This window comes from Jatropha curcas, chromosome 3 (genome assembly GCF_041381405.1).
Source record: "Jatropha curcas cultivar XTBG-Jc1 chromosome 3, XTBG_Jcur_1.0, whole genome shotgun sequence".
Lineage (NCBI taxonomy): Eukaryota > Viridiplantae > Streptophyta > Magnoliopsida > Malpighiales > Euphorbiaceae > Jatropha > Jatropha curcas.
In genome coordinates, this window is record NC_143153.1 from 6256401 (window position 1) to 6266757 (window position 10357).

Here is a 10357-nt window from a genome sequence, read left to right on the forward strand (position 1 = left end):
CTAATAACATTTATTTAATGCAAATTTCCAATTAAATACAAAGAAATAATTGTCAATAGAAAATCATTCATAGCTATACTATTAATTATGCATGGTTAATAGTATATCTCTATCAATCTCCCACTTAGACTTATAACCATGCATCTATAACTTTAACTCCCATTCCTTCTACATGACTGTCAAAAGTCTTTGCTGGTAAGCTTTTTGTAAAACGATCTGCCAGGTTGTTTTCCGATGCAATCTTTGTCACTATCACATCTCCCCTTTGAACTATGTCTCGTATCAAATGATACTTCCTCTCAATGTGTTTTGCCCTTTTATGGCTCCGTGGCTCCTTCGAGTTTGCAACTGCCCCACTATTATCACAATAAAGTGTAATAGGCAATTGCACTGAAGAAACTACGCCTAGATCCATAAGGAAGTTTCTAAGCCATACAGCTTCCTTTGCAGCTTCAGAAGCTGCCACATATTCAGCTTCCATGGTGGAGTCAGCAACACAAGTTTGCTTAATACTCCTCCAACTTATGGCTCCACCTCCCAAGACAAAAACATTACCAGAGGTTGACTTCCGCGAGTCCTTATCAGTCTGAAAATCCGAATCTGTATACCCAATGGGTACAAGATCGTCAGATTGATAAACTAACATATAATCCCTAGTCCTTTTCAAGTACTTGATTATATGCTTGACTGCAGTCCAGTGTTCTCGCCCAGGATTAGATTGAAATCTGCTAACCATGCCAACAGCAAAACAGATATCAGGTCTGGTACACAACATTGCATACATAAGGCTTCCAACTGCAGAAGCATATGGAACTGCCTTCATGTTCTCTATCTCCTCAGGTGTCTTAGGACATTGGTCCTTAGATAGAGTGATTCCATGTCTAAAGGGAAGAAAACCCTTCTTGGAATCCTGCATGCTGAAACGAGCAAGAATGGTATCAATATAAAGTGCTTGAGATAAGCCAATCATCCTTTTCTTGCGATCTCGCATAAGCTTAATCCCAAGAATATGAGCAGCCTCTCCCAAATCCTTCATATCAAAACGTTGGGATAGCCAATTTTTGACAGAATTCAACATACCTACACAATTCCCTATAAGCAGAATATCATCCACATATAGTACCAGAAAAACAACCTTACTACCATTCCATTTCTTATACACACAAGACTCATCATGATACTGATCAAAGCCAAAACTTTTGATCGCCTGGTCAAAACAAGTATTCCATGACCTAGATGCTTGTTTAAGCCCATAAATGGACCTATTCAATTTGCAAAGCAAATTTTCTTGTCCATTGTTTATGAAACCTTCTGGTTGCTTCATATAGATGCATTCATCAAGACTTCCATTTAGGAAAGCTGTCTTGACATCCATTTGCCAAATCTCATAATCATAATGAGCTGCAATGGATAGAAGAGTTCTAATAGACTTTAGCATGGCTACCGGCGAAAAAGTTTCCTCATAATCGATCCCTTCTTTCTGAGTAAACCCTTTCGCAACAAGCCTTGCCTTATAAGTTTGCACTTTACTGTCTATACCCGTCTTTTTCTTATAGATCCACTTACATCCGATGGGTTTAACCCCTTCAGGTGGTTCTACAAGTTCCCAGACTTGATTAGAGTACATGGACTCCATCTCAGATTTCATAGCTACAAGCCACTTATCAGCATCTTTATCTTGTAGTGCTTCATCGTAACAGACAGGTTCAATATTCACTTCTTCAGGGATTCTATCAAAAGCTTCTCCCAAAAGTGTATATCGAACCGGTGGTCGTCTAATTCTCCCACTACGACGAAGTACTACAGGTTCTGCAATCACACCTTCATTTTGCTGTGGCTGTAAAGCCGGCAAGTCCATGACTGGTGGGACTACATCTTGATCATGTTCTGGAACTTCAACATGTCTGTCATCACCAGGAGGCAATGAAATGTTAGAAGCCCCAACATTGTGCTCCTGTATATTTGGATCAACAGCTGCCACTTCAGTTTCTATATAACTCCCACTACTTTCAGGTGGTAGTGAAATGTTAGGTACTGAATATTCAGGCTGATGTTGATTTACTGGTCGACTAACATTTCTTCCACTACGACTAGGCAATGGAATGTCAGCTCCAACCATTGATGGTTTAGGTTGTTGTTCTAATGGAAAGGTTCTAGTTGGTATATTTTCTCCTCTCAATTCATACAAGGCTAATTGACTTTTGGGAATATGGTTTTTAATATAGTCTTCCTCAAGATAATGTGCATTGGTGCTAATAATGACCGTTTTATCTTGAGAACTATAAAATAAACCACCTTTCGTTCCTCTAGGATATCCAATAAAGAAGCATAAGCCTGTTTTTGATTCCAACTTATCTGCTTTCCCTTTCAGCACATGGGCTGGACAACCCCACATCCGAACATGTCTTAGACTTGGCTTTCGCCCAGTCCACAGTTCTGTAGGAGTTTTAGGTACTGACTTAGATGGAACCAAATTCAGAATATATGCTGCCGTTTCTATGGCATACCCCCAAAACGAAATGGGCAAATCTGAATAACTCATCATTGATCTAACCATTTCCATAAGCGTCCTATTTCTTCTTTCTGCTACACCATTCTGTTGTGGCATACCAGGTGCAGACAACTGTGAAGTAATTCCTTGTTCTGATAAATAAGTAATGAATTCCCTAGAGAGGTATTCGCCACCACGGTCAGACCGTAACGACTTGATATATTTTCCATGTCGTTTCTCCGTTTCTGCTTTGAACTCTTTGAATTTCTCAAAGCATTCAGACTTACGGCGCAACAGGTAAATGTATCCATATCTTGAGTAATCATCTGTGAAAGTCACAAAATACTCAAAACCACCCCTAGCTTGGACACTCATTGGACCACACAAATCAGAATGAATTAATTCAAGTACATCATTAGTTCTATTACCCTTTATAGGAAAAGGCCTCTTAGTCATTTTACCTTCTAAACAAGATTCACAGGTTGGTAGTGCCTCCACTTTCAATGAACTCAATGGTCCATCCTTGACCAACCTAGAAATCCTATCTAAATTAATATGACCAAGCCTTAAATGCCACAAATAGGTATGACTAAATTCAATAGGACGTTTTCTTTTCAATGGAACAATGACATCAAAGTTATTAACTTCAGAATTAGGAATTTGCAATTCAGGTGAAACTTTGAGAATAAAAAGATCATCAATCATTGAGCCAGAACATATCATTTGTTTTCTAAATTTAATAACGACAGAATCATCATAAAATTCATTAAAACAAACCGAATATCCATTCTTGCTCAAACTAGAAACTGAAATTAAATTCCTTCTAATTGAAGGTACATATAAAACATCCTTAAAAAACAAAGTTCTATTATTCTCAAAATTCAAAGAAACATTTCCTATAGCTAGAACTGCAACTTCTGTGCCATCTCCCAGAAAAATGCTTACATCTCCTTTATTTAGCTGACGAGTTACCTGAAACCCCTGCAATGAATTGCAGACATGATTAGTGGCTCCAGAATCTACACACCATTGGAGTGTAGTCAACACCGCTAAACAAGTTTCAACTATCAGCATATAAAACAGAGACATACCTTGCTTTTTCTTGGCTAACCAGGTTGGACATTGTGACTTCCAGTGCCCAGGTTGCTTGCAGTGAAAACACTTACCCTTAGGCTTTTTCACAGCAACACTTGCACTAGTAGATGCACCACTTGTTTTAGGCTTAGTCTTGTGAGCATTTTTCTTCTTCTTACCCTTGTTCTGGGCAGAAGAAGAACCTCGCTCAACATTAAGCACAACAGGTGTAGCTCCTTGCTTAATGATAGTCTCAGCAGCCACCAGCTCATTCAGCAACTTAGACAGAGTGAAATCCATCTTATTCATGTTATAGTTCAAACGAAATTGCTGAAAACTGGCTGGCAAAGTGTTCAAGATCATTTCTATCTGTGTAGCATTGTCAACCTCAGCACCAAGAACCTCCATGTCATTCAGAAGACTCATCATCTTCAAGACATGAGTTCTAACTGGAGTTCCCTCCTCCATTTTGGAAGTAAGAATCTCCCTCAGTGCATTTTGCCTTGCTGCACTAGTTTGATCTCCAAACATCTCCTTGAGATTTTCGAGCATGTCAAAAGCTGTGTCCATCTTCTGATGCTGATGCTGCAAAACATTTGACACAGAAGCCAAAATGTAACATCGCGCCATCTCATCAGCTTTAACCCATTTCTGGTAAGCTCTGGTGACCTCCTCAGAGGCACCCTCACCGGGTTTTTCAGGACAAACTTCAGTAAGCACAAACTTATACTCCTCAGCAGTAAGCAAAATGTCCAAATTCCTCTTCCAGTCAACATAGTTTGGACCCTCAAGTTTGTTTTGGGTTAAGATGTTTGCAAGGGGACTGAATGATGCCATTTCTATTTCATGCATTAAACAAAATAGCATATCAATAATAAACATTGAATAAATCAAATTGCAAATATACAACTTTGATATCACAATTCAAAAAAAAAATACACATTCACAACATTCATGAATAGCAACCTCGATGGGAGAATTCAACCAATCACATGTTTTGCATATTATAATTAGATAAGACCGGCACATACTACTCGATGGGAGATAACATGCCTCTTAAATTAACATTAATGTGTGAGAAAATATTACATCTAATTCATGTCACTAATTAATTTACTCAGATGGAGAGTTAAATCAATACAGACAAATTAGACTAGCTCAGTAATTATATTAAAACATGACATCTTCCGATGGGGAAGAAATGCAAATAATTACAACTAGAAAGTAATAAAAAACCACTCACAAATTAATCATATAATTAAAATAAATTAATTATAATCAAAATTGCAAAATAATATATTTTTAAGACAATTTTGCAAATAAAATTAACATTTTTTGGTTGAAAATGTTAAAATTTAGTGTTCTGGTCTATTTATGCAAATAAATTAAAACATTCTGGGTTTATCTTGCAAAAACAGAAACATTCTGGGCCATTTCACAAATTTCAGAACTTGTTTGGACTATTTTACATAAAACAGAAACTATTGGGCCAAAATTGCAAAAATCGGAAAACATCTAGGCAATTTTAATAATACCAGAAACAATCAGGGTCACTTTATAATTTAAATAACTCCAGGGGGCTAAAACGGAATAACTGATACTTTCTGGGTCAAAATATAAAAATTAAAGTTCAGGGGTTAAAATATAATAAACAGAAGATCCAGGGTCAAAAAATAAAAACTTAAAGATCAGGGGTCAAAATATAAAATTTAACAAATTGAGGGACCAGAAGGGAAATTTGGCAAGCAGCAGCTTCTTCTTCACGAAGAAGCCCTAGCCGCCGCCCCTTTTTCCCTTCAACCTGCATTAATGCTGCTGGCCGGCTTTTTTTTTTTTTTTTTTTTTTTCTTGCCCCTCTACTGATCTTCAAAACAAAAATAAAATTTTATCTTTTCTTGCTCCTCTCCTGTTCATCGAAACAACACCCAAAAAATATATATATATATATATATATATATATATATATATATATATGCTTTTTTTTTTATATTAATTGCCCATTAAAAACTACAGTTTCAAAAAAAATTTGTATCAAGTACTGCACTTTTGTGCTGCTGTCCTTCAAAAACTCTTGAAGCTCTCTTAACCATGTACCAATCAAACAATCAAAACAGATAATAGATACACGATTGAAACATGACAAAATAGCCACCATAATACAGTTTCGTATGGCTCTGATACCAATTGATGGGAGCGGGTATAAAGCGGAAACAACCCTTATCGAAACCATATGAGGCAAACTAAAAACATTATCGAACAAATCAATAAACTGACCTCTTGAAGCGCAGAATCGCTCACCGGTCTTCTTTTCAGAGATCTTGGAGTCACCCACGATCTTCTGCAGTAATCCCTAACTATCTCTCTTTTGGAACTCTCTGAGTGGCAGAGAATAGAATAACGTGTGTCTCTATATTCTTAGAGTTTTCAAATCTTATATTAAAAAACCTCTCTTCGATAGGAAGATATTTTTTAATATAAAATAAATTAAATAAAAAATTATTTAATTAAAATAAAATCAATTATTTTAAAACTAAATAATTTATCTATTATTTAATACACCCTTAACTTTCCAAATAATTAGGGCACTACAGGGACTGCAGGAATAAAATAAATCAGGCTACTAATTATAATAAGAACCTATGTAGACCAACATATTCTTATTATAATTAATCATGAATTATTCCACTAAAAACTCATGACTGAACTCCTTATTTATTTTACTATTCCACAACATAATAAAATAATGTTCCCCATGTTAAGATTACAGATGCTGTCATTTAAATAACTTACTGACAATTTATTTAAATCACAATATAACTTTAAGATTGTCGCTCAACTTATTTCATGTGTCGGATTCAATATCCACCTGCAGGGTTTACACTATGAAACCTTATAAGCTTACTTAAAGTGCATCATCAAACTCTAAACCGAGACATGGATTCTATCATTAATTAATATTTCACAAACACAAAAAATCTTTGCCCAATTCACCGAGAATATTATTCCAATAATGAAACTCACCCTTTAATGAATCAAAGCACAAGACAATCAATGTTTGCTCATATTAAAATAAATCAAGATTAAGAACAATAAACATTATTTCTAATGTCCTAGAGAATATGTTTAACAGTCAGTACTAAACATCCATTCTCTACTTGGTCCAATTAAATACATACAAAATGTACTAATCACCATTATTATTCATATGCTAATAACATTTATTTAATGCAAATTTCCAATTAAATACAAAGAAATAATTGTCAATAGAAAATCATTCATAGCTATACTATTAATTATGCATGGTTAATAGTATATCTCTATCAACTTTAACACTCCTCCTTGATGCAAGAGTTGAGACAAACACCAAGTTTATTCCTAAGAAATTCAAATCTTGGTTTTTGCAATGCCTTGGTGAAAATATCTGCTGTTTGGTCTTCAGAACTGCAATGAACAATCTGAATTTCATTTTCCTTTTCAGCTTCACGAATTGCATGGTACTTGATTTTTATATGCTTGGTTTTTCCATGAAAATTGGATTCTTAACCATAGCAACAGCTGATTTATTGTCACAAAGTATTTTAGTTGGATTTTCTTGCTGAAAATTCAGATCCACTAACACCTTTCTCAACGAAATATCTTGATTTACAGCAGCAGATGCTGCAACATACTCTGCCTCTGCAGTTGATTGAGCGACTGAAGCTTGCTTTCTTGTTCCCCAGCAAATGACAGCAGAACCAAGTGAAAAACAAAAACCAGTAGTGCTCTTCATATCATCCAATGACCCAACCCAATCACTGTCTGAGAACCCCAACAACTTCACACCATTTAATCTTCTATAAAACAAGCCAAATTCAGCAGTCCCTTGCACATATCTCAAAACTCGTTTGGCTGCTGTAAGATGGTTTTCAGTTGGAGAATTCATGAATCTCGACAGTAAATTTGTTGCAAACATGATATCTGGTCTTGTTACAGATAAATACAGTAAAGAACCAACCATGCTCCTATAAGTTGAAGCATCTATAGAGTGAGAACCATCATCCTTTTGCAATTTTATTCCATGGGCTGTAGGTGTACTCACTGGTTTGCATTTGCTAAGTTCAAACCTTTTAAGCAGCTCCCAAGCAAATTTCTTTTGTGAAATAAAAATCCCTTGCTCATTTTGAGCAATTTCAATCCTAAGGAAATAACACATTAAGCCAAGATCATTCATCTCAAAAACCTGCTGCATCTTCAATCTGAATTCTTGAATTAATTGTAAATTGTTGCCTGTGACAAGTAGATCGTCAACATACACAGAAACGATAAGCACATCACTTCCTTGTTGAGTTACGTAAAGTGTTGCCTCATTCAAGCTTCGTTTAAAACCCAAATTCAGCAAGTAATGATCAATCTTGGCATACCAGGCCCTTGGGGCCTGTTTTAAACCATAGAGTGCTTTCTTCAACAAACACACTCTATTGCTTCTATCATTAAAACCTTGAGGCTGCTCAATATACACTTCTTCCTTCAAAGAACTATTTAAGAAAGCTGATTTCACATCCAATTGAAAGACTTGCCAACCTTCACTTGCTGCTAGTGCCAAAATCAATCTAATAGTGTCAAATCTTGCAACTGGTGCAAAAGTTTCTGTAAAATCAACCCCTTGCTGTTGAGCGTAGCCTTTAACAACATATCTTGCTTTGTGCTTATTGATGGAGCCATCAAAATTTAATTTCAATTTGAATACCCATTTAATTCCAATTACATGCTTATTCAATGGTCTAGGAACTAAACTCCATGTTTCGTTTTTCATAATCATCTTCAACTCCTCCTCCATGGCAGCTCTCCACTCAGGCAATTTTAAGGCTTCATCCACCTGAGTTGGTTCAAGTGAGACAACATTACATCTGCTATAAATTTCATCTAGGGATCTAGTCCCTCTAATTGCATAATCATCTTCATCTGATTCTTCTTCATTGTCAACTGGAAGTTCTTGCTCTTGCTGAAAATCAAGAACTGATTTAGAATTTTCTAAACATCTATCCCGAACCTAGCTCAACTACAAGTACATATATATCCCATTAATTTTCATAATCTTACAAGCTTAACACCTGTAGTCAATGGGTCTTCCAATCAAATATGTAACACATGCAACATTCACAGGTTCATGTTTGCTCAACTGCAGTTTACTCATCTTAGAAACTTTTACAAACACAATATTTCTATATAATTGCAGATCTCTACAAATTATACAATAATAAGAAAATTCAATTAAGAAGAGCCTATAATTCAACTAAACTTTAGTCTATCTAGCTTTGTAGAGGAAAGGATACAATGCTTCTGGCTCATATAGAGGCAGTACCAAGGTTTCCTAAAAAAAAAAAAAAAAAAAAAAAAAAAAGTGAAGCGGAAGTGAGAGCTTCAATTTAGTGAATAATAATTACATGCTCATATAATCACACAAAATGCTCCGAGATATTCTAAAAGTGAACATTCATTTAAACACACATATATATGCCACATCAACAGCACCCACAAATAATATCTTCTTCACATAATCAAACAAGTGGAGATTGGTCTGTAGGTCACCATAACCCCCAGCGAGCCGTCCTCACACATGGCCCATTCTCTTATATTGTGTGCACCAGGGATCCGATCCCCATATATGGCCGACCAATCTAATCCTCACTTGACCAGTCCTCTCATTGTTTTTCCATTCTCTCTTTTCTTTTCCATCACCATCAGGAGGCCACCCTGTGGTTTTCCATATAATATATATCATCAGATGCACACAGAGGCACTGATCTCCCCATATATGGTCGACGGTATCATAGTTCGCCTTCACAAACCCCGCAGAGATTCACTTCATCCAATTCCATACAAACAAAGCACATCATTATCATAACACATGTAATCAAGAAGGACAATTAAATGCAAGTGCATCAAACCGTTAAACACTATAATGCAAGTGCACAAATAGACAATCATATGCAAATACAATTAGATATATAAATATATAAGTAATAAATGCTAATAATATAATAATTGGTCCTTGGAAAATTAAATAAATAGACAAAGCGTTATATAATAATGATTCATGTATGATGCAAATGGTATATGCTAGTTATTATTATTCACAATCATAGATGAGAAAATACTTTAATTTCAATTTTGATTTTTTGGAGCATTGAACGAACTAGAGTGATTCTAACAAAATGTATGTAGAAGGAGAGAAAAGAATGAAATAAAGCATGCTCCTAAATAATAATAAAGAATTATCCTAAATAATCCAACAACCTATTTAACAAGTATAATTAATCTTAGATTCTATCGAAATTTCGGTCGAACCTCCCCTAAAAACTGGATTAACCACTTGCTTGAAACCCTAATTTAATAATAAATTCTAAAAGCTCATCCGTCAAGCAATTCACAATATCTATTCCCATCCGTCGTTTATATAATTCACCACCAAGAAGTTTCCGGACCAAATCAACCTCACTAATAGTGTTGCATAATTATAGATATGAAATAACATGCATGGATATTATTATATAAATACACATATAACATGTAATCAATAATCTCATTTATAGTCTCAATTAAAATTAAGGGAAAATTATTTTTCCGTCCATGTATAATGGTTAAAAACGTTACTCAGGACCTGCTTTTTTCAAAATATATTATTACGTCCCTAACTTTTATTTCCGTCCAATCATTTAGTCCTTTCGTTCATTTTTAATTGTTTTACCATGAGTCAACTCACAGTCAAAGGAGAGAGAATTCTTTATAACTAAAATACCCTCAAATCCCAAT